Genomic DNA, 26091 nt, shown 5'->3' on the forward strand with positions numbered 1-26091 from the left:
CATTGTCTTTCTTTGGGAATGGAATGAAAAGTGACATTTTCCAGTCTTGTGGCCACTGCTGAGTTTTCCAAATTTGCTGACATATTGAGTACAACACTCCACAGAATTATCTTTTAGGATTTGAAATAGCTCAACTGGAATTCCATCACCTCCACTAGCTTTGTTCTTAGTGATGCTTCCTAAGGCCCACTTGACTTCACATTCCAGGATGTCTGGCTCTAGATGAGTGATCATACCATCATGGTCATCTGGGTCATGAAGATCTTTTTTTATACAAAAAAAGATCTTCTGTGTATTCTTGCTACCTCTTCTTAATATCTTCTGCTTTTCAGGTTCATATCATTTCTGTCCTTTATTGTGCCCATCTTTGCATGAAATGTTCCCTTGGTATCTCTAATTTTCTTGAAAAGATCTCTAGTCTTTCCCATTCTATTATTTTCCTCTATTTCTTTGCATTGATCATTTGGGCAGGCTTTCTTATCTCTCCTTGCTATTCTTTAGAACTCTGCATTCAAATGGGTGTGTGTGTGTGTGTGTGTGTGTGTATAAATATTTATAAATACACACACACACACACACACACACACCAAAGAGCATAAATTTCTCATTCCACAATGTGGATGTGGCCACTTTCAACTAGGTGTACATCACATTCAAAATACTGAAGAGACACTCTGGGTATCATTCTGCTGAGATATCTGTACTTGGTGGTCCCTACTTGGCTTTTTGAGTCAAATTCTGGTCCCCTGGGCAGGGAAGGGATAACAACAGAGTCCTGCTTCCACTCGACACTCTTAAAGGATGATGCTTTTATTCCAATAAATGAGTAGCATTACAAAAGTAACTAGCAAAACATCTGGTAGAACATAGAGACTCAGACCCTTGTGGTTTTCTGACAACAAAAGCAAAAATCAAACAACCATAAAACCCCAAAATCGTTAGTGCTCTCCTTTGCTGCTAACAAGAAAAACAGGGTGACAGGAAAGACAAACCTTTTTCTAGCAGCAACTTTTAAGAGGCAATCGTTACAGAGAGCCTGACAAAGGCTCATGGAACTACGGCAGGGATGCTCTTTTTAGTAGCTTTTTTATAGAAGATATAGAAACATGCTTTATTTAGCCATGTCTTATATGGCCCTTCAATAAAAGAAAAGGACATCCTCTTAAATAGCCCTTCTCTGGAGACATGTTTACAGGTGTGAGAGTAATGGGAGTGTGGCCTGTAGCCTGTGGTGATCTGAGTTGGTACAGAGTTGGCTTGCTGATGCTAAAGGGGGAGAGAGGAGACCACACTGCCCATCTCAAGTACTGCTCAGCTGGGCTGATTAAGGGAGTTGGCTCCTAGCCATTCAGTACAGAGAGCTGGGATGGGACTCTGTCCTATAAAACCTGGGCCTTTTCTTGGGCAGTGGCTTCTCTCTCTTTTTCTCCTTTAGTCTTTTAATTCTTCCAGCATCATTTTTTTAAAAGAATTCTTACTGGAATACAGTTACCTTACAGTGTTGTGTTAACTTCCACTGTACAGCAGAGTGAGTCAACTATATATATATATATATATATATATATATATATATAAATATATCCCCTCCTTTTTGGATTTCCATCCCATTTAGGTCCCCACAGAGCACTAGTAGAGTTCTCTGTGCTATACAGGAGGTTCTCATTAGTTATCTATTTATCTATATTTCCATCAGCAGAGGAATGGATAAAGAAGATGTGGTACCTATACACAATGGAACATTACTCAGCCATAAAAAGGAACAAAAATAGGTCATTTTTGTAGAGACATGGATGGTCCTAGAAACTTATGCCAAGTGAAGTAAGTCAGAAAGAGAAAAACAACTCTGGTATATTAACACATATATGTGGAATCTGAAAAAAAAAATTGGTATGGGTGATCTTATTTACAAAGCAGAAATAGAGACAAAGATGTAGAGAACAAACAGAGGGAGGGGATGAATTGGGAGATTGGGATTGACATATATACACCAGCATCATTTTTGAAAACCTTCTTTGTTTAGACACAAAATTGCCCCAGACTACAGTATCGGGAGAAGAAGGTCATTGCCATGGCTGCTAGAGTCTTGCTCCAAAGCTGGCATCCTCCAAGGATTGAGTAGGTTCTGAGGGTTCACTTGGGTTACTGAACAGAAGAAACCAAGTCTATCACATTTCTTGCAATCATGGTCTCTCTCAAACTGCCACATAGAGAAGTGTGCAATGATTGAGTCTCAGTAAATTGGATAGTCTCTGAAGAAATATCTTCATCTTGTATCTTGTATCTTGTATCCCCTAGAAGATATGTTGAGGTTCTAACCTCCAGTGCCCATGAGGGTGACCTGATGCAGAAGTGTGGTCTTTGGAGGTGTAATCAAGTCAGTATGAGGTTATACTGGAATTCTGTGCACCCAAATACAATGAGAGCTACCCTTATAAGAAGAGAGAAATGTGGATACAGAGAAACACAGCAAGTGTGCCATGCGAGGTTGAAGGCAGAGACTGAAGTGATGCATGACAAGTCAAGAACCACCACAGATGGCTCATGACCACCAAGACTGTTCACAGCCACCAAAAGTTAGATAGAGGCAAAGAAGGATCCTCCCCTAGCACCTTTGGAGTAAGAATGGCTCTAGTTTCAGATTCTAGATTCCCCAAATGTGAGAGAATACATTTCAATTGTGTTAAGCCATGAAATTTGTAGTACTTTATTACATCTGAACAAGTGGTCCCTAAGAGACCTCTAAGTATAACCAGAGAGATGCAGAAATGGAAAAACTAGAAGATTCTGAGTTCACTGGGATTTATTTTTTCCAGACCCATGACTGTTTGGAGATTTGCATGATCTGGCAAATACAATACAAATTATAAAATAACATTATAGCATTAGAGTACTATGGTATAATCTCACCAAATGTATGAGATGCCAGTACCTAAGGCTGTGGGACCTACGCTGTCCTGAGTCCTGCCCCCTTTTTAGTTTGCCCTGGACCTGGCAGCCTTCCCCCACTTCATGTCCTAGGAAGGAACCAAAACAACTTTACCTACCACCTACCTTTCAAGGGCATTGGGAAGATCTGTGTCTCCATAATGTTTGTCCAAGAAATTGGAGCTTCCTGGAGTCCTGTCAGTAACTCAATGTAAAGTATGTTATTATCCCTGCAAACCTTGGCACTTCTTTGTCACTTTCCTTTTGAAAGGAAAATTATACTTACCCAAAGCATTTCATTACCACCTGAACTGTCTGCTTGATATAAATTTAGAAACCTAACTTTATATAACCCACAGCCAAATGCATTAGAGTTAGGGGCCTAGGGCACCTATAATATTGCTATTAGAGAAAATAAATTTTGGCAAGTGGCCTTGCATGACTATTCAGTCTAAACTCTGAATCAGTTCAATTTAGGGATGTCCCCTCACATGATTTTTTGGAATACTTTGCCTACCTTTGTTTACATTCCCTACAACAGTTTATTCCAGGTAGGTCTTAGAGACTCATTAACTGAAAATTCTATTACCATCCAACTGAATGTTAAGGATTCTTTCTTTGATGTAGCTATGAAAAACAAAGTCCCATTTAGGGGAGACATATGAACCCCATATTGGACCTTCTTGACTGGCTGAAGATGTATGTTGAGTACATGCCATAGCTGGAAAGCCCCATGGATACTTTGAAGTTCCCTACTCCCAGCCTTGCTTTGGTAGCACTTTGGAAAGGGGGGAGTGGATCATGTTGGTTAGGCTGTGTTCCTTCCTTTTAAGCTCATGTGTTAGTTTTCCCTAATCCTTAATCTCTTTGGATGGAGATGTAGACCTAGATATCAATCCTGTGCTTGGCATGTGCATTGGTGCCTCAGTTTCCTCATATATAAAAATGGGGAACTAATACCTAGCTCGTAGGATTGCTATAAGAATTAGACAATTCTGTTAAAGAAGTTAAGATGGTTCCTAGAATATAGTATTCATTAATAAAAATTAGGTATTAAAAGAAAAAGGAGATAATAAAGAAGAAAAAGAGGGAAAAATGTGTTATTAGTGGTGGCAGTAATAGGACTAGGTTCTAAGTTTCCCCAAGATACCAGAGAGACATGGCTAGTAGAAAAGAATGCAGTAGAGGCTACAGATCAGACTTGGCATGAAAGTTTTCTCTTGAATTCTCTGGACACATCAAGAAAGTCAGTCAACTGATCACAAGCCAGCCAAGGGCTCTTCCAACCAGGCCAGCTGTCCCAAGCAAAAGAATGAATGGTATCAGGGCCACATGGTTGTAAAGTCAAGCTGCAGCTGCCAGACCCATCATCTGATGTGACTTGCAGAATAATGGCTTCACCAATGTCCATGTCCTCATTCCAGGGACTTGTGAATATGTTATATGTCAAAAGGGAACTAAGGTAGCAGATGGAATTAAGGTTGCTAATCAGTTCAATTCAGTTCAGTCACTCAGTCGTGTCCAACTCTTTGTGACCCCATGAATTGCAGCATGCCAGGCCTCCCTGTCCATCACCAACTCCCAGAGTTCAATCAAACTCATGTCCATCCAGCCATCTCATCCTCTGTCATCCCCTTTTCCTCCTGCCCACAATGCCTCCCAGCATCAGAGTCTTTTCCAATGAGTCAACTCTTCGTATGAGGTGGCCAAAGTACTGGCGTTTCAGCTTTAGCGTCATTCCTTCCAAAGAACATCGAGGGCTGATCTCCTTTAGAATGGACTGGTTGGATCTCCTTTCAGTCCAAGGGACTCTCAAGAGTCTTCTCCAACACCACAGTTCAAAGGCATCAATTCTTCAGTGCTCAGCTTTCTTTATAGTCCAACTCTCACATCCATACATGACCACAGGAAAAACCATAGCCTTGACTAGATGGACCTTTGTTGGCAAAATAATGTCTCTGCTTTTGAATATGCTATCTAGGTTGGTCATAACTTTCCTTCCAAGGAGTAAGCGTCTTTTAATTTCATGGCTGCAGTCACCATCTGCAGTGATTTTGGAGCCCAGAAAAATAAAGTCTGACACTGTTTCCACTGTTTCCCCATCTATTTCCCATGAAGTGATGGGACCAGATGCCATGATCTTCGTTTTCTGAATGTTGAGTTTTAAGCCAACTTTTTCATTCTCCTCTTTCACTTTCATCAAGAGGCTTTTTAGTTCCTCTTCACTTTCTGCCATAAGGGTGATGTCATCTGCATATCTGAGGTTATTGATATTTCTCCCGGCAATCTTGATTCCAGCTTGTGCTTCTTCCAGCCCAGCGTTTCTCATGATGTACTCTGCATATAAGTTAAATGAACAGGGTGACAATATACAGCCTTGACATACTCCTTTTTCTATTTGGAACCAGTCTGTTGTTCCATGTCCAGTTCTAACTGTTGCTTTGCTTCCTGACCTGCATATAGGTTTCTCAAGAGGCAGGTCAGGTGGTCTGGTATTCCCATCTCTTGAAGAATTTTCCACAGTTTATTGTGATCCACACAGTCAAAGGCTTTAGCATAGTCAATAAAACAGAAATAGATGTTTTTCTGGAACTCTATATGCTACTGGAGAAATAACTCCAGAAAGAATGAAGGGATGGAGCCAAAGCAAAAACAATACCCAGTTGTGGATGTGATTGGTGATAGAAGCAAGGTCTGATGCTGTAAAGAGCAATATTGCAGAGGAACCTGGAATGTTAGATCCATGAATCAAGGCAAATTGGAAGTGGTCAAACAGGAGATGGCAAGAGTGAAAGTCGACATTCTAGGAATCAGCGAGCTAAAATGGACTGGAATGGGTGAATTTAATTCAGATGACCATTATATCTACTACTGCAGGCAGGGATCCCTTAGAAGAAATGGAGTGGCCATCATGGTCAACAAAAGAGTCCAAAATGCAGTACTTGGATGCAATCTCAAAAACGACAGAATGATCTCTGTTCATTTCCAAGGCAAACCATTCAATATCACAGTAATCCAAGTCTATGCCCCAACCAGTAACGCTGAAGAAGCTGAAGTTGAACAGTTCTATGAAGACCTACAAGACCTTTTAGAACTAACACCCAAAAAATATGTCCTTTTCATTATAGGGGACTAGAATACAAAAGTAGGAAGTCAAGAAACACCTGGAGTAACAGGCAAATTTGGCCTTGGAATACGGAATGAAGCAGGGCAAAGGCTAATAGAGTTTTGCCAAGAGAACGCACTAGTCATAGCAAACACCCTCTTCCAACAACACAAGAGAAGACCCTACACATGGACATCACCAGATGGTCAACACTGAAATCAGATTGAGTATATTCTTTGCAGCCAAAGATGGAAAAGCTTTATAGAGTCAGCAAAAACAAGACCAGGAGCTGACTGTGACTCAGATCATGAGCTCCTTATTGCCAAATTCAGACTTAAATTGAAGAACGCAGGGAAAACCACTAGGCCATTCAGGTGTGACTTAAATCAAATCCCTTATGATTATACAGTGGAAGTGAGAAATAGATTTAAGGGACTAGATCTGATAGATAGAGTGCCTGATGAACTATGGAATGAGGTTCATGACATTGTACAGGAGACAGGTTGCTAATCATGTGGTCTCAAAATAGGGAGAATATCCTGGATTATCCAGATGGACACGATGTAATCACAAGCATCCTTAAACATGGAAGAGAGGCATAAAAGTCAACATTTGAAGGCTGTTCTGCAAGAAAGACTTGATCGCCAATTGCTGGCTTTGAAGATAGATGGGACCATGAGCCAAGGAATGTGGGCAGCTTCTAAAAGCTGGAAAAGATAAGGGATGGCTCACCCCCATAGTCTCCATAAAGGAACTCAGACTTAATGCACCTTGAGTTGAGCCCAGGGAGACCCATTCTGGGCTTCTGACTTCTAGAACTAAAAGATGGTCATTTTATTTTAAGCCACTACATTTACAGTACTATTACGACCATAAGAAACCCATACCTCTACCAATAATCAGACTGAAGTATATCCTAACCAATACCCACCCAAGGGCTGTACATCTTCCACAAACACAAGAACAGTTCATCAGAGCAATATCATTTTATGTGATTTAACAACAGACCTTCTAAGAGAAGCAAAGTGCTTGATAGAGTGAACCCTTGAGAGACAGTAGCTTAAACACAAGATAACAAGCCCTTCACTTTGTTCCTGTCCCTGACTCTCTGAAGCCCTTTCCTCCTTGAGTCCCTGGGGGCTTTCCTCTGGAGGTGGCTCTCAGTTCAGTTCAGTTCAGTTCAGTCACTCAGTCATGTCTAACTCTTTGCAAACGCATGGACTGCAGCACATCAGGCCTAGGCCTCCCTGTCCATCACCAGGATGATGATGGAGCTTGCTCAAATTCATGTCCATAGAATCGGTGATGCCATTCAACTATCTCACCCTTTGTTGTCTCCTTCTCCTCCTGACTTCAATCTTTCCCAGCATCAGGGTCGTTTCCAACAAGTCTGTTCTTCGCATCAGGTGGCCAAGGTATTGGAGTTTCAGCTTCAGCATCAGTCCTTCCAATGAATATTCAGGACTGATTTCCTTTAGGATGGACTGATTGGATCTCCTCGCAGTCCAAGGGGCTCTCAAGAGTCTTCTCCAACACCACAGTTCAAAAGCATCAATTCTTTAGCACTCTGCTTTCTTTATAGTCCAACTCTCACATCCATACATGACTACTGGAAAAACCATAGCTTTTTCTAGACAGACCTTTGTTGGCAAATAATGTCTTTGCTTTTTAATATGCTGTCTAGGTTGGTCATAACTTTCCTTCCAATGAGCAACCTCTTATAATTTCATGGCTTCAGTCACCATCTGCAGTGATTTTGGAGTCCCCCAAAATAAAGTCTCTCACTGTTTCCATTGTTTCCCCATCTATTTGCCATGAAGTCATGGGACCAGATGCCATAATCTTAGTTTTCTGAATGTTGAGTTTTAAGCCAACCTTTTCACTCTCTTCTTTCACTTTCATCAAGAGGCTCTTTAGTTCTTCTTCATTTTCTGCCATAAGGGTGGTGTCATCTGTGTGTCTGAGGTTATTGAGATGAGCAAAACAACCCTGTGAATGTAAACAGTGAAAATATCCCTGGGGACGAGTTTGAACTCCTCTGTTATCTGGGGACTCCCATTTCATGGAAAGCTTCATTTTGTTGTTGTTGTTGTTTAGTCACTCAGTCATGTCTGACTCTTTGCCACCCCATGGACTGTATAGCCTGCCAGGCTCCTCTGCCCATGGGGATTCTCCAGGCAATAATACTGGAGCAGGTTGCCATGCCCTCCTCCAGGGGATCTTCCTGACCCAGGGATCAAACCTGCACCTCTTATGTCTCCTGCATTAACAGGTGAATTCTTTACTGTCAAGCCACCAGGGAAGCCAGTGGAAAGTCTTGTAGAATTTTCATATTATTGAAGATTCCAAGGGACATTTGAGGATATCCTCATTAATGCCAAACCCTCATATCAGATATTAGATAGGAGAATGTTTTACAGATCTGATGCAAATGTGGTGTTGTCAGTACTGTTAAAGGCTTAAGTACCATTTAGTGGTATTTTTATTATAATAGTAGCATAGAATGTGGGGGAATTAAGGGGATTATGTATTATATTAATTAGCAACAATTTATGCTTTTAGTAATACCCTTAATCATTAAAATCTGTCTTGGGGGGCAAACAGCTAACACAAGACTGTAAAAGAACTACCTGATTTGACCTTTTTCTGTGAGCAATAATTCTGTTTTAGGAGCTATCTCATTTTATATGGGAATCCTATATAATTAATTGTGACTTTGATTTCAAGAGGGCATTTTACTATATTAAGAGTAGGGTTAGTCTTATGGGAAATTCAGGAGAAGGTATTTACATAAGGAAATGAACACTAATTCCTGTGTAATGAACACTCTTTCAGAACCTCTTCCTTCCCCTTCTCCCTACCTCCACTCCATCCCAGTGAATCTGCAAACTTTATAGCAACCTCTATAAGATTTTTGAGAGATTCATACACAACACCATACTAACACACGGTAGAGTGCTCAGCTTAATATTTCATTCCATGGACAATACTTATTAAATTTTTGCCTATCATGTTGAGAATGAACAACAACATTTGTGTGACCCACAGGAGTAGAGGCAAGATCTCAGCAACAGGGGACAAGTCTAGAAGCCATGGCTGCCCCAAGCCCCATCCAGCTAGCTATGGAACCAAGGAGACTATCTAAGACCACTTCTAACCATGGGGCACATCACAAAGCCTGGCTGGGAAGGTCTGGCACGAACAATAAGACAGCACAGTGGAAATGCAGGCGGCACAGAAGTCAAGCCCTGGGTGCTGGGGTCTGATCTAATCTCTGCCAAGTTACTTACCACTCCATATCTACCCTTCATTACTTATATTGGACAAGAGTAACAGTATCTACTTTACAGAACTGTGGTGAGAGTTATAGTTGTAAAATATTTAGAACAGTGCCTGGTGTGCAGTGAGTCCTAAATGTATGTTTAGAGGCAAGAAGCCTGGGTTCAGGTCGTAACATGCTGTATGACCTTGAGCAAGTTGGTTTGACTCTCCAGGCCACATGTGCATTGTCTGTTAGTGAACAAATATTGATAAAACTGTTTCATCGTTAGAGCATCCCTCATCCTTGTTCTTTTGGGAGAGTCAGTATGTGGGGTGCAGTCCCAACACTCATCCCCATTTGCCCTGAAAGTGGTCCTGCAAAGTGTCTGAGTTGGATGATCACTGCATGGTCATCTAAGTGTCTTGAGCATTTTAATGTGCAATTTATTTGGCAACTGGGAGGTCATGGTTAAGAGCTGATTTGGAGAGGAGAAGGGACAGAAGTCAAGGTGCAGAGAGCATCAGAGGGAAGGTGCAGAACTAGAGATGGTAAACTTAGAGCCTTGGTCCAGACTATCTCCATAGATGTTGGAAGAGATGTAAAGGAGGAAAATCAGGCACAAACTGGAGGGAAATGTGGTTGAAGGAGAGGTGTGTTTGTTAAGACAGAGATGTGTCCATCTTTCCATGCTGTAAGTAAAGCAGAGCACAGGACTCAAATAGGAGGGACAATGGCTGACTGATGGAGTGAGACGCTGGTGGCTGTGGAAGGAAAGCAGAGGGTCTCAAATCCTCTCTCCAGGAATTCTGTATTGGGAACTGGATGCTTTAATTGAGCTCTCTGATTTCAACGAATGCCCGTGAAAGAGATAAGCACATGTTAAATTCCCAGCTATCCCCAGCTGATCTCTGTCTTGCAGTTGGTGAAGAAATAAAAGCAAAAATGATAGAGATTGATTTCCAGCTTCTCAGGAGGCCTGGCTGGCACTGATAATGCAGTTGATACTCTAATTACTCTGAGAGTCTTTGGCCCAGAGGCCCTGGAACCACCTCCTGGGTAATCCTACAGGACTGTCACTCTCCACAGGGTCCCACCACCTCCAGGAAAACACACTCACCAGGCAGATCTGTAATCCCATCAAGTCTGCAAGTCTGTTAAGGGAGCACATCTGAAATGAATTTGATTAACTGACACCAGTCTCCAAATAGTAATTCCAAGGCTGCTCTTCTAATCTCAGGTCGCATGGTGTCCCACTTTCTTCAGTCTGTCCAGCTCAGTCCTTCACCAGAGAGGACCTGAGTCATCTCATGCTGGCCTCTCAATTCATCTCTTGAATTTGGCAACTGGTTGCTCCAATGCCTCTCACTGCTGCCTTTTCTAACCTTTATTGTACCTACTAATCTGCATGGCCTGGAGCAACAAGAGATCCACTCACTGATTGTTTTCTTCATTCCTTCATTGACTGATTGATCCACAAAGTAGGCACAGGCTCTGAGGTGGACACTAGGGACTCATAGATGCTGACGACACAGTGTCCTCAAGGAGCTCGACATCCAGTGTACAGTCCCCTCCTGGAAGACTAGAACTACCCAAACGTACAGAACAAGCATTTCACAAAGCCTATCCCCTGGAGAAGGAAATAGCAACCCACTCCAGTATTCTTGCCTGGAGAATGCCATGGACAGAGGAGCCTGGGGGGCTAGAGTCCATGGGGTTGCAAAGAGTCAGACATGATTTAGCAGCTAAATCATCACCGCCACTCTTCCTGTTACCCCTCCTCACCTTTTCCCAAGTCCTCAGGCAGCCCCATCACTAGGAATCACTAGGAATCACTACGAGAGTGACTTTATCCACTCTCCCATCAAGTCTATAACCTACAAATGTGCTCAGTCTCAGTCCTGTCTGACTCTTTGTGACCCCATGGACTGTAGCCCTCCAGGCTCCTCTGTCCATAGGATTTCCCAGGCAAGAACACTGGAGTGGGTTGCCATTTCCTCCTCCAGGGCATCTTCCCCACCCAAGGATCAAGCCCTCATCTCCTCCACTGGCAGGTGGATCCTTTACCCCGGAGCCACCTGGGAAGTCCCAAGTCTGTAACACTCTCCTTCTATCAGTTAGTTTGCTTTATGTTTCAAATCATAGAAAAAATAACTTAATCGTGAATAAATGACTTGGTTCACATAACTGCAAGCCCAGAGGTAGAGCAGACCTCCTGGCTGCCTGAAGCCAGTGCCTCGGGCTGCTTCTTGGCTATCACTCATCTGTGTTCTCCTATGTGGCTTGAATTCAGATTTAGGCTCACAGAAACAAAGTAGGTGTCAGAGGACCAGAGGAATGGGAAGCTACACTCCAAATTTTTTAGCACATTTCCCCTCACATCTCGTTGACCTGAAAGTGACTATGAGGCCATGATAAAAATGATCCCCAGAGCCAGAAATAGCTGTGTATTGGATTGATTTAGACCTGGGGAGCCCACACCCATTCCTAAAGCAAGGCAGTAAGATTTCTGATTCATTAGGCAAATCAGAGCTCTTTCCAAGAGCTAAGGATGAAGGCATTGCTCAAAATTTCACTGCTTTGGGACTTCTCTGGTGGCCCAGTGCTTAAGACTCCGTATGTCCACTGCAGGGGGCATGGGTTCATTCCCTGGTCAGGGAAACAAGATCCTGCATGCTGTGTGACCAAAATAAATAAATTCATTGCTGCCCAACCAAGGAAAGAATGCAGGATGGATGTCTGTTGATCACTAGACGATGACATGACCACAACATGGGAACAGGAACACTCACTATGGCTCTGACCTTGACATGAGTGGAAAACACCTGATGCTTCTTCTGGATGCAAAATCTCCATGGGATCAGGCTAGAGGGCTTCAGGATGCTCAGCCTCCCTTCATCCATTGCACTCTCCCCTTCCCAACAATATCTGGGATATCTGTTCCAAGCATTATTAACAGGCAGATCAGAACCATAACTGAATTATTCATAAACTGTTATATTTGTCTGCTGGTAGCTTGGCCTCTGATGTGAGAAGAGAACTATTTCCCATATGGCCTTAGTTGGAGAGGTCATTTTTTAATCTGTATCACACAGTAATTTTCACAGGCAAGGGGACAGTCTCAGAATTACCCCACAACCATTGACTTATTTTCATGTAAAGGTTAAAGGAAAGACACCTTTTTGGAAAGCTTCTGTTTATGAATGACTGAAGCTGGGTTTGCAGGATTTCCTGAAAAGAATTTGTGAACGATGAGGTAGAGAAAAGCCTCTAGGTGTGAAGTTCAGACCCACTCATGGGCTTGAAGAGTAGGAGGAACCACAGCATGAAGCAAAGAGGCCTCTCAGGAGATGACATGGGCCTTGGGTCATTGTCCAAAATATTAATAGCATCACTTGCTCTGCTCCTAGAAGGAGCTGTGTGTGGAAAAGCCTTCAAGGCATGGCAATGAAATTATAGCCCCAGCTTATCAGAACAGGAAGGACTTTTGAAAACAACTAAAGCCAAGTGAAGTTAGGTGACTCCTCCAAGATGATTCTCCTAAGGGGGTAACTGTTTGGAAGAGTCAGAGATGAAAAGAAAATAGTATTTGGCAGAGCCAGAATGCAGGGTGGGTCAGACCTATTACAGACCTTTGAAACTTAGTGTTGGCACCAAGAATAGACAATGGTGCTCAAACAATAGCTCACTGAAAGTCGTTTCAGATGGAGTCGGGAATCTTAGGGTCAGACACACAGAGCCAGTTTTGGAGCCAAAGAGGAATTCTGCCAAGTGGCTTGTAGGCTGCACCCGCCATGGTTTATTGTCTGCATCTCTCCTGTATCAGCTCTTGCATTGGAGGGATTTTCAGGGTGTTTTGTATTTGTGGTCCTGAAAGACTCCATCCAGAAAGGAGAAGAAGGAAGAGGCTGTACAAGTATTCAAACGCTGATATTGTGCTCAGTACTGTACATTTATTATGTGCTCCTATGCCACCCCTTCACTCTCCTACACAAACTCACATGTACACACTTTAATTGGTGCTGCTGATTCCCTTGTCCCCAAGTCTGTCTGGATATGTCACATTCCCAAGGCCCCAGCGCTCTGAGCAAAACTGAGTTAAAAGTATGGCGTTCCCAGTTGTTTTAAACAAAGAAGGATGACCATGGCCTTTGGCTCCCAGAAAGGTTAGATACCTTGTTTGTTTCAAGAACAATTCTGAGCATCTACTGTGTACTGTTAGACTGGGGCTACAGAGAGTGGGGTACAAAAATGATTCTCCACGTATGCATGGGATCTAAAACGTGACACGAATGAATGTATCTACAAAACAGAAACAGAATCCCGGATACAGAGAATAGATTTGTGGTTGCCAGGGGAAGGCATGGCAGGGGAGGGTCGGACTGGGCGTTGGGGATTAACAGTTGCAAACGATTATTATAGAAAAAAGATAAACCACGAGGTCCTATTGTTTAGCAGGGGGAATTATATTCAATATCTTTTAATAAACCATAGTGAAAATAATATGAAAATATATATATATATAATATACATACACACACACACATATGTATAGAAAGAAAAAGAAAGACAGAAAGTCACTTAGTTGTGTCCGACTCTTTGTGATCCCATGGGCTGTAGCCTACCAGGCTCATCCATGGGATTCTCCAGGCAAGAATAATGGAGTGGGTTGCCATTTCCTTCTCCAAGGGATCTTCCCAACCCAGGGATCGAACCCAGGTCTCCCACATTTCAGGCAGACTCTTTACTGATGGAGCTACCAGGGAAGTCAATATGCATATGTATACATATATACACATGTATATATGTATTACTGCTATGTGCCAGAAACTAACATAAAATTGTAAATCATTCATACTTCAATTTTTTAAATACTATCTAGGAGTAAGAAATAGATAAATGATATGCCTATTCAACTCAAACCCCTGAAAGATGTGATATCTAGCCATCAGATTAGCATTGAGGATACCAAAGAGGGAGAGAGAGTACGTCTGACTTTCATGACATGCTTTCAAGGGGGCATTTTGACTGTGTATTTCATGTCAGGCAGGACCTTACTGTGGATCCCTGGAGGCTGAGAGAAGCACAGGAACAAAGCCTCCTGGGTAAAATGTGCTAAGTGTGCCTGCCTATTCCTGAGGGGTGGCAATTTATCCGGGGTAGGGGACATGCCACCCTCAGCGAGATGAGGCACCTACCATGCCAGTGTTTCACACCTGGTTCAAGAAACTCTTCCAAAAAATTCAGATCAAGTGTTTCTACCTTGTTTGTTGGGAACTTTTGCAGCCAGACTACCCATCAGTAGGGAAGCCTGGAGCTCCCCTGTTCCATTCCATTCCATTCCATTCCACTCATCACAGGCTTCCTGCAAGCATCTGGCCAAACTTCACATCAGTGGGGTACTTCCTTCATCCTATACCATCTTTGAACCAACTCCAGTCTTCCTCTTATATCCTCACTGCAAACCTTTATCTTCACCCCCTGAACCACGTGTATAGTCCCCCAGTCTCCACTCTCAGCCCAGGTTCTCCATTAGGGCAGCCACACTTCCCACAGAAGCCAGCACTGGGACCTTTCTGGAAATCGGCCATGCCATTTCCCAGCTTAAGACCATTTCAGAACTCACTACTGAACACAAACAGCTAATAAGTTCAGTGTGTTCAGATAGAGGGAGCTACTTCTGATAGAACAGCTCAGGGCTTCCTGGGTGGTTCAGTGATAAACAATTTGCCTGCCAGTGCAGGAAACATAGGTTCAGTCCTGGTCTGGGAGGATGCCACATGCCACAGAGCAACTAAGCTTGTGCACCACAACTCCTGAAGCTCATGCTCTAGAGCCTGGGACCCACAACTGCTGAACCCACGTGACACAACTGCTGAAGCCCACACACCCCAAGGCCTGTGCTCCACAACAAGAGCAGCCACACAATAAGAAGCCTGAGCTCTGCAATGAAGAGTGCCCCCACTTGTCTGCAATTAAGAGAAAGTCTGAGTGCAGCAATGAAGACCCAGCAAAGCCAATAATAAAGAAATAAGCAAAAATTTTCAAAAAGAAGTAGAAAAGCCCAGAAAATGTCCAGTCAGATTTCCGTCCATTCTAAATAATAATTAGAATTATTGGGCATAGGGCATCCAGGCAAAGGACAACCAGGAAGGGTATTCTAAACAGGGATCAATAGGTGGAAGGAACTTGGGGCTCAGAGCACCCACATTCAGGGAACCCCATGTACTTAGAAACACTGAAGCAGGGGCTGATGGGGTAGCAAAGGTGAGCAGCGGGCTTGGGAGGAAAGCAAAGCCCTTGGACTCTCTGAAATCCTACAATTCCAAGATTTCAGTGGTCACATCTCATGCATTCCTGGTGAGTGTGCCTCTTACTGCCTCGGGCCTCCTGTCCCCAGGCACCTCCTGACCTCACCTTCCTTGAATCTGGGATTCTTAGAATCATATTCTTGCCCTCCTTCAATTAGATGAGCTCCTGCAGCTCAGACGGAGAAGGAAATGGCAACCTGCTCCAGTATTCCTGCCTGGAAAATCCCATGAATGGAGGAGCCTGGTAGGCGGAAGTCCATGGGGTCACTAAGGGTCAGACACCACTGAGAGACTTCACTTTCATTTTTCACTTTCATGCATTAGAGAAGGAAATGGCAACCCACTCCAGTGTTCTTGCCTGGAGAATCCCAGCGACGGGGGAGCCTGGTGGGCTACCGTCTATGGAGTCGCACAGAGTTGGACACAACTGAAGTGACTTAGCAGCAGCAGCAGCTGTGACTCGGATGGTAAAGAATCTGCCTGCAATGCAAGAGACCCATGTTCAATCCCTGGGTCAGGAAGATTCCCTGGAGAAGGAAATGGCAACCCCCTCCAGTATACTTGCCTGGACAATTCCACATACAAAGGAGCCTGGCAGGCTACAGTCCCTTGCATCACAAAGAGTCAGACACGACTAAGCGATTCTCACTCACTCACACTCTGCAGTGTTTTTATCTCATGTCCAGGGCATTCTCAGTATTTGATTAAGTCCTTCTAACGTGGAGGCAGGGGAAAGGCTTTGGAGAAAACTCCTTCCCCGATGATGAAGGCATTCAGAGGCCAAGAGGAGAATTAAGTTCTATTACTTGGAAGACCCGGGCAGGTGAAAAGGATTTCTAAAAGCCTGCAGCAGAAGTGTCTATGATTCATGGAGTCACGTCATAGCCTGTCATATGAGCCTCCCATGAAAAGAATTGTAAGGAAACTTGAGCTCCAAGAACAATTCTCTATAATGCACTCAATGCCATGGGCTTTCAAGACTCAAAAGAAAAGATGAAACCCCAAGGATACAGGAAAACAGTCTCTATTTGTCAGAGAGCATAAGCCTGCCTCCACCCACACCTCCAACACACCAGCTTTCAAAAATGACCTCTACCCAGACCTGGCAGGGCTTGTGTTCATATTCAGTCCAGCATTTGTCTTTGTGGTTTAGTCATTCAATTAATTCAGTCTGGTGGATTGTCATAAAGCCACTACTCTGGGCAGGGCACTAGGCTGAGGAGACAGGGATGGAAGAAGACTCCAGAATTATTATGCCCAACAATTCTGACCCTCAAGGAGTTTAGATCCTAATCCAAAGAGACAGACATTATCACTAGGGTACAGGCAAATGGCTGTTCAAAGAATTTCAAATCCAGGGTGTGAGAGAGAGTATCCCTCCCCAGCTCCAGGCCACACCAACTGCCTTGAATCCCAGGTAAAGTTGCCTCCTCCATGATCCCACCTCCACCTGCAGTGGAGGCAGCGAAGCAGCCCTTGGAAACCTGATTCCCTGGAGAGGAACTAAGGGCTTGCTGGAAGATTTCAGAATGTGAAGGGCTTCAGGGAAGGGGAAATTTTGAGGCATGAGGATGCCTTTTATAGGTCACTCATGTCTTCCTACATCACAGTTTAAAATCCAAGGCCTTGCAGAAGCAGCGCTGCAGTTTTTCTGACTTTGCAACCCTAAGGTCTAAGCAGGGATGATCGTCAGCACTTTATAAAAGAGGAAACAGGAGCCTGGAGAAGGTGAAGGTCACAGAGAGACACAGCAGAGCCAGAGGACGGCCCAGGCCTCTTCCTGGTACCCACATCCATCTCCCAGCTGATCCCAGGAGCTGTCCTAAGTGGTGAATTTTATTCCCTGGGATGAGACCTGGAATACAGCAGACATCCAGCAGGTGGGAGCTGGTCACAGTATTAGATGAGGGAAGAAATTTGAAGCTTAGCAAAGGGGGGCATGCCTGAGGTCACAAAGCTAAGTTCTAACAAACACAGATTTTCAGTACAGGTCAGTTCTCTGCCCACTGGCCTTTCCCAAATACCACACCCTTGTAGGCTAAGAAATCAGACATCACCAGCCTGGGTGATGTCTCTTTGTTCACTGACAGCTTACTCTTCCCGCATGGAAAGGAAACTCTTTCCTGATTATTAATAAAACATCAATTAGAGAAAATTGCCAACAATTTCCAGAGCAGCAAGCAGCATCTCAGAGTCTCCGGCAGGGAGAGAAGAGGCTTGATGAATTTCCATAAAGAGAAGTCCTCAAGCCCAGAAGTGTGCACTTGTCCAGTCCACCTGTAGGTAGCACACTTTGAGCACCTGCTGGCCATCTCTGGCAGTAACCAGACTTGCATGGCTCAACATTTATGAAAACCTTACTATGTGTTGGGCACTTTCCCAGGTTTCAGGTGTCAGAGACACAAAGATAAAAAAACTACAGGCCCCCATAACCATCCTAAAGTGGTAGCCTTGCCATCCAAGCTGGTTGACAAGTTCCTTGAGGAAGGGATTACGCCTCCTCCCTTCCTGGAGTGTCCCACTAGGTCAGGTGCCATCCTGGACACAGAGAATTGGATGAAGGGCCTTGGTTGCCAAAAAATCAGATCGCTCTGGGATTGCAAGCCCAAGGTTCTTCCCCTGGGAGTGTGTGTCATTCTTCTTTCTTGCTCAGAAAAACAGAAGGTAGGATGGACACCAGAACTCTGCCTGGGAACCACCACCAATAAAGTAGAAGCTGAAATACCAAGCCAGAAATATAAGCCCCATAAGCTTTGTTAGGCTGCATGCTTCTCTTAAAAATACCTCTTTCTTTAATCTTTAGTACATATATGTCTTTACCAGGATCCTATACATTCAGTCAGTCTTCCAGGTACATGTACATCCATCATTTTATTTAACACTCTCAACCCTTTGGTAAGACGGACATAAGCATTCCTATTTTGTAGAAGTGAAATAAAGTCTCAAAGATATCAAGTGACCTGTGGCCCAAAGAGATCAAATGTCACACCCAGGAAGGGGCAAACAGGAATTCTAACCAAGGTCTCCAGGCTTTACTGAAAAACTCATCACCTTGCATTTGAGCAACCTTTCCCCACCAAATAGATGTGCACAGGCACACACAGATCAGCACAGTATCTAGAAATTCATGGTGAATCAATTCTACCCCAGGATAAATGAATGATGCTGAACTTTCTGCAGATTCCCACCATTTACGACAAGCCTCGCGCACACATCAAGGATGGGAGAGCCAAGGGGCTGTGAGCATAGCATTCAGAGCCACATGGTTTCCCTCTACCCATGACCAAACCACCAGCCTCTTTGTTCTCAATTTCCTCACTCATGCAATGGGACAATACTGATTATATCCACTCCATGGAGTTGTGGTAAAAAGTAAATGAATTAAAACAGGTAAAACAAAGAGAACAGTGCCCAGGGCATGGTTTGACTTATTGAATACAGGATGCTTTACCAGGCAGTGGGCACAGTATTCCACGTACGTTATCTCTACTCTGTCCAACAAGCCAGCAGTGTCAATTCATCACCCTCATTTTTCAAGTGTGGAAGCTAACACTCTGAAAGTTTAGATCACTTGTCAAAGGTTACACAACTGGGAAAGATGAGAGGAACATTTTGACCTGTTCCAAGCTGGAGAATAACAAGTCCAAAAAACCAAGCCAAGATGAGCTCTTGAGTTTTGATCACCAGTAAAACAGTTCTGAATGCCTGTGTCCTTACATGTGAGTGAGAGCCCTGACCCATCTCAGACTGAAACCTCCACCAGAGGTCTTGGCTGATATCCACTTCCTACGTCTTTGCTCTTCAGACATATCACGTTCTCAAGGCTGCTTCTTCAAATCTGTGTACAGCCAAGCACCATTCTTCCATCCCTCACAGAATCGGAACTATGGAAGGATTTCCCAAGAGCCTTGCTTCTCTGATTGCTTTCTTGAACACCTCACGGAGTTTGAATATCTTGGCTTAAAAATACATCTAATGTTCATCCCCATGATGACTCTTTCCAATCATCTCTCATTTATTCTTTATTAGTAACGAAAGAGTCAGAAAACCCCATTCAGCATGTTTACCTGAACATCTGGAACTAAGAGCATATCAAATGTATTCGTTTCAATGTGCACATTTCAAATTATGGATTTATGACAATCTATCTTGTAATGCTTCAGGAGTTTCAAGCTAGCCCTTATCAAAAAATACAACCTTTGGAAATTGTTTCAGACCCCTACTGCTTTCCTCCTACATCATCATCACCATCATCATCATCAAAATAATGGTGATTGAGAACCTATGCTAACAGTTCTTTCATGAACTAAGGTATAATTTACATACAATAAAATTTACATTTTGAAGCATTCAGGTGAATGAGTATTGACAATTCAATCCATCAAACATTTTCACCCCAACACATTGGTCTCTGCCACTCTGCAGTAATCTCCTCTCCCAAGCTCCCTGGCCCTGTCACTGATCTTATTCTTGTCTCCACAGTCCTATCACTTCTAGAACATAGAAACAGAATCATACCATTTGTGGTCTCATGTGTTACTTCTTTCACTTAATGTTATGCTTCTGAAGTTCATCTTTGTTAGATTCACTGGTTCTTAACCTTCGCTGGGCTTCTGAATCTCCTGGAAATTTTTAAAATGATTCAGATGTGTACTCTCCCCATGAGAATCAACTTCACTTTGTCCCAGGTAAGGGCAATTTTATTTTAAAAGTTCCCCTGGGAATCCAGGTTTGAGAATCCCCACATCTACCATTCCCCCAGCTGTTACACCTAAATCAACCCCCATCCTCACCATAAACTTGCAATGTGTCATTGTCCCATTTCACAGTTGAGAAAAACAAGGTTGGGAAGATTTAGCATCTTGCCTGAGATCACACTAATAGTAACTGGAAAAGTACATTTCAAACTTGAGTCTGTCTTTTTCCTGAACCCACGCTTCTCCTTCTGTACCACTTCAGGCTAAAGAAAAAAGCCTCATACTGTGACAAAGAACTGGTTCTTGCTCTCAAAAGAGGCCATGGAAAATTTTTACTTAAAAAAAAAAAAAACAACAACCAAAAAAACTCTAGCTCCTGTTATTTGGCTGGAGGTGGGTGGAAAGCATCTAAACAATTTTTAGAGCATGATAACTATGCTTCATGCTTCAGCAGTAGAGAAATGGCTAAGCAGAAACTTACTGAAGTTTCAGGGAAAAAAAAAAAAAAGATCACCTGTGGGCTCAGAACAAGCTTGACAAATTCCAGCCCAAAGGGTGAGCTGGAGAATGCTACAGGTTGTCGAGACACAGGCTGGTCATAACTAACTATGCCTCTGTTTGATCACTACAGCAAAGTCAGGGCTATAGGACAGGCAGGCTGCACTTGGAGGTCAGATGACCCAGAAATAAAACTACAAGTCCCCTCTTGTCTTGATTTTCTATATATACACTGCTAACTGGGCTTGTCTGGGAAGAAGTTTCTCCCTGTTGTCTGTCTGAAAAGGTCCCTGAGGACCACAGACCTTTGAGAATGAAGAGCAGACTCTTTCTATTTAGCTAATAGCCCAGGAACCAGAGTTTCAAGTGACATGATTTGAGCTCTTTAAAAGTAGAAAAAACTGTCAACTTGAACAGTGTGTAGTCTGTGTGAGGCAAGAATGCATTTGGAACTTTGGCTTTTTTGTGTGTGACATTAAGTACTAGGATGCTACACCAGCAAAAAAATGTTAAAGCAGAGGAATGTCAATGAATGTCTGTTTCAATAAGTGAACAGTCCCATCTTGACTAATTCATCATGGTTGCCACATGTCCAACCATCCCACACACCCCTTGCTTGGTGGTGTTCAGAGACCTGAACACCACCAAGCAAGTCAGCGAGGGCGGCAGGGGACCAGATGGGAGAACAATGCCTGTGGCCTCCCAGGGACAGGACAGATAGGGAGATGGAACTGGGCATCCTAGCCCTACTCCATCCTCAGAAGCCACTGAAGGGCTTTTGAAATGTCCAGCTCTCTGGGCTTTTCCCCCGAGAACATGTTCAATGCGAGCAGGATCAGGCAGTGTGTTTGTTTCCTGGGGCTGTCATAACCAAGGACCACAAGCTGGGGGCTGAAACTACAGACACCCATCGCCTCCTACTTCTGGAAGCTGGAAGTCTGAACCTAAAATGTAGGCAGGGCTGGTTCCTTCTGGGGGTTCCCTCCTAATTCCTGGTAGGTTGCCAGCAATCATTGGAGGTATTTGGCTTCTGCTTTATCACCCCAGTCTCTGCCTTCAAGTGGCATTCTCTCTGTGTGTACCCACCTCCATGTCTAAATTTCCCCTTTCTGTAAGGACGCCAGTCATATTAGATGAGGGGCCCACTTCATGCAATATGACCTCATTCTAGTTCAACAAATTACATGTACACCAATCCTATTTCCTAGGGATGAGGACTTTCAGAGGAATGTTGGGGGCAGAGGGGGAAGGCGGGGCGCAATTCAACCCAAAGCAGGCTGGGACTGTCCTTTTAAGTAAATTGCCCAAGTGAGCTTCTCAGCCCTATTTAAGAATCACTAACTCACAGTAGAGGCTTCCCAGTGGCTCAGTGGTAAAGAACCTGCCTGCCAAGGCAGGAGATGAATGTTCGATCCCTGGGTCGGAAAGATCCCCTGGAGAAGGAAATGACAACCCACTCCAATATTCTTGCCTGAGAAATCTCATGAACAGAAGAGCCTGGTGGGCTACATACAGTTCAGGGGTCACGAAAGAGTCAGACACAACTTAGTGATCAAACAACAACAATAACTCACAGTAGAGGCATTACTCTGTGATAAACCCACGCCCTTTACAGAAGCACACACACACACCTCTCTCCCTCTTTCTTCCTACATACCTCATCTTTGCTTCCCTAATACCTCTTTCTCAGACTACAGGAGAGAAAAGAGATTTAGAGAGTGGCAGGGTGGGTCTACAGAAGGTGGTTACAAACAGGGAACATTTTCAACATGGCAAAGGGGCCATCTTCTCTACCTACCCTTCCCACCCCGGCACCTTGGTGACCACAGTAAGGGCCAGAGGTTGTTTTCACCAAGAAAGTGTTTTATATGAGATGATGTTCAAGGCTGTGACAGTTTGTTCTTCTCCCTAAAGATTTCTGCTATCCCAAACACCAAATGAAATTGGACATCAGTAAATAGCATGTTCTTCTCTGTGACAAATTCAAAGAGATGGCATTTGCTCCTTCAGCCAATGGAAAAAGGTGCAGGCAAAGGTCACGCATATGTTGTGCATGTGTAGAACAGCATGAGGAGGAAAAAACAGCATGAGCATAATAGATTTGATAACAAAGGAGGAGGAAAGGGGAAAAATTTACAACTGTTATTAAGATCTCCATAAATATTTACTCCAAACAAAGAGAAAGGCTTTAGGTTTTGTTTCTTTTTCTTAAAAAGAAGTTTGTAACCAGGAAAAAGCATACAAAGACTATCCACAAATTAAAGAATCTGCCTCGCATTCTATATGTTACAAATCTTTGTGTTTAATCTAAAAGTGTGGCTATGCAGAATTCCGGGTCCTTAGCATTCCAGTCTGCACATAAGTCTTGCATGCTAAGTTGCTTCAGTCATGTCTGACTCTGCAACCCTATAGACTGTAGCCCGCCAGGCTCCTCTGTCCATGGAATTCTCCTAGAAAGAATACTGGAGTGGGTTGCCACATCCTTCTTCAGGAGATCTACCTGACCCAGGGATCAAACCTTCATCTCTTCCATCTCCTGCATTGGCAAGCTGGGTTTTTACCACTGGCGCCAGTTGGGAAGCCCACACATAAGCCAGAGTGATTATTAAAAATACAAACCAACTGACATCAGCCTCCTGGCCAACCTGCATCAGAGTTTCCATCTCCACCAGGAATAAAGTTCAAAGCCCTTACTCAACGTGACCTCCACATGCTTCACCAAGTCCCTCTGGTGCCACGCTCACCCTCACTCACTAGCCTCCGGCTGTATGACTTTCTTTTGTCCCTCTGACCCACAGAGATGGTCTCAGCCTCCAAGTGCTGTTCTGACTCTGCCTTGGCAACGCCCTCCACATCCCATCCCATCCTCAGGTCTCAGCAAGATACTGTCACCACTGAAGGGTTCCCCATCGCCCGAGCCCCATTCTCAGCCCTTTTTGATTCTGCAGTGATTAAAGTGCAGTGAAAGTGCAAGTTGCTCAGTCGTGTCCGATTCTTTGCCACCCCATTGGCTGTACAGGCCAAAATACTGGAGTGGGTAGTCTTTCCCTTCTCCAGGGGATCTTCCCAACCCAGGGATCAAACCCAGGTTTCCCACATTGCAGGTGGATTCTTGACCAGCTGATTCTACCTGGCCTGTTCTCTTCCTCTCTCTTATGCAGCTCACCATGGTCTTGTTCGAAGACTGCCTCCTGGTTCACATTGCCTCCTCTCTGTAGAAAGGAGCACGGAAACAGCCCTGCATCAACCTCACTTCCTAATGCATCCAGACCAGACCCTTGCGCTGTTGAATGAATAGAAGAACCATTGAATGGATTCACCTTTACCCTAAAGACAGAATGCCATCAACCTCCTGTCATGGTGCAAGTATTCTACTTTTAAAGAATCTAATTTATAATTCTGGTTAAACACTCTGGTTTGCCATCACATTTTAAATAGGAAATCTTTGTAAAATCCACAAAGGGCCCCTAGATCTCATCTTTTGCCATCTCTGGGGACTCAGTCTTCACCTGCCAAGGGGTGAGAAGATGGGGAGAACAAGGATAGCTGGGAAGAAGGGACCCAGGCATTAGCACTCATGCCAGGGATTACACGCACTAATTACAATGCAGAGTAGCCCAAGCGCCCCATTTCCAAAGATCAGCAATGCCAAGAAGTCAATGAGGCTAGAAGTTCAAGTTGGCAACTGGAGCGAGCAGTGGGGCTCCAGGGTGGGAGGTGGGGACCCGGATGGAACAGCGCCAGCCAGGCAGGCAGCTCCCACTTGGAGAGACGAAAGGCTTTCTGATGGCTGCACGTAACTCATAATAACATAATTTTATTCTTAGAAGTGATTTCCATTACCGGCCCTGTTTATTATCACATTATTTTCTCAATAGCAGCAATAAACACACTAAACTCTCCCTGTTTGCTCACATTTTTATTACTGTTCACAGGCGTCAGGAAAGGGTAAGCTGTGAAGGATGCACTCATCATCCAGGAGCCCGTGTGCTGCTGGCACTTTCTTCCAGCTTCAAGAACCCCTGCTCTTTGGGCTGGAAGGTGCCCAGGAGCTGGAGGAACCTCCTAAGGGACAGGAAACAGTGAAGGAACTGGGCAGAGGGGCCCAAGCTGATCGGAGCCAAGGCTGACCAGTGAGGAATTGGTTCCAATTTCTCTGTTTCTGTTTTTGACCTAGTAGACAAAGTGTAAATACCCAAAGCAAAGCTCAGCTGGGAAAGAATCTGCCTGCAATGCAGGAGACCCTGGTTCAATTCCTGGGTCAGGAAGTTCCCCTAGAGAAGGGATAGAATACCCACTCCAGTATGTTTGGGCTTCCCTGGTAGCTCAGACAGTAAAGAATCTGCCTGCAATGTGGGAGACCTGGGTTCAAGGGTTGGGAAGATCCCCTGGAGGAGGGTGTGGCAACCCACTCCAGTATTCTTGCCTAGAGAATCCCCATGGACCAGAGGAGCCTGGAAGGCTACAGTCCCAGGGGTTGCAAAGACCCAGACATGATGAGTGTCTAAGCACACAGACAAAGTATAAATAAATACCCCAAGCAAACATATAAACACTCTGTAGACTGTTCCTCAAAGCCTAAGCCATGGCCCTTCACTGGATTAGGAAACAAATTTAATGGGTCTGGACCAGCATTTTATTATTTTTTAGCCTAATTTTCATTTTATATTATAGTTGATTGACAATGTTGTATTAGTTTAAGATGTGAAAGTGATTCATTTGTGAAAAGAGATTCAGTCATACATATACCTACATCCACTCTTTTTCAGATTCTCTTCCCACATAGGTTATTACAGAGCATTGAATAAAGTTCCCTGTGCTACATAGTAGGTCCTTGTTGATTATCTATTTCATACAAAAGTGTGTGTATGTTAATCACAAACTCCTACCTTATCTTTCCCTCTACCTTCCCGCTTTGGTAACCATAAGTTCATTTTCTATGTTTGTGAGTCTGTTTCTTAAATAAATTCATTTGTATCATATCTTGGATTCAATATTTAAGTGATAATATCTGATATTCTTTCTCTAACTCAACTTCGCTTAGCAGAGCTAGCATTTTAGAATGAAATGGAAAACAGATTACATGGCAGTAGAATATTAGTTAAAAACATCTTTTTTTTTTTTTTGGTTTTGTGTGTATTCAAGAATGTGTGTACAGGCATGCATATTTAAGCATGATGATCTCTTAGTGGGGCCTGATGTCAACACTGTGGACAAAAGCACAACTGAGGATTCGTGCCTTTCAGGAAAATGGCAGAGCCAAGACACAAGAAGAGCAGTTGGCTTGAGAGCTGG

At 43.7% G+C, this 26091-nt stretch overlaps 1 long non-coding RNA gene across 1 annotated transcript in view; it reads left to right on the forward strand.

Moving 5' to 3' along the window:
• The window catches only part of LOC147362742 (uncharacterized), a 40384-nt gene extending 14606 nt beyond the window's left edge, over positions 1-25778 (forward strand). The window contains exons 2-3 of the long non-coding RNA XR_015135791.1: positions 23958-24158; positions 24732-25778. This is a non-coding gene — a long non-coding RNA (uncharacterized LOC147362742). The remainder of the gene's footprint in view (positions 1-23957; positions 24159-24731) is intronic.
• Positions 25779-26091: the final 313 nt, after the last annotated feature.

The sequence above is a fragment of the Bos grunniens genome, chromosome 11, assembly GCF_055505025.1.
Source record: "Bos grunniens cultivar Pamir isolate PY7600 chromosome 11, Bosgru_T2T1.0, whole genome shotgun sequence".
NCBI lineage: Eukaryota > Metazoa > Chordata > Mammalia > Artiodactyla > Bovidae > Bos > Bos grunniens.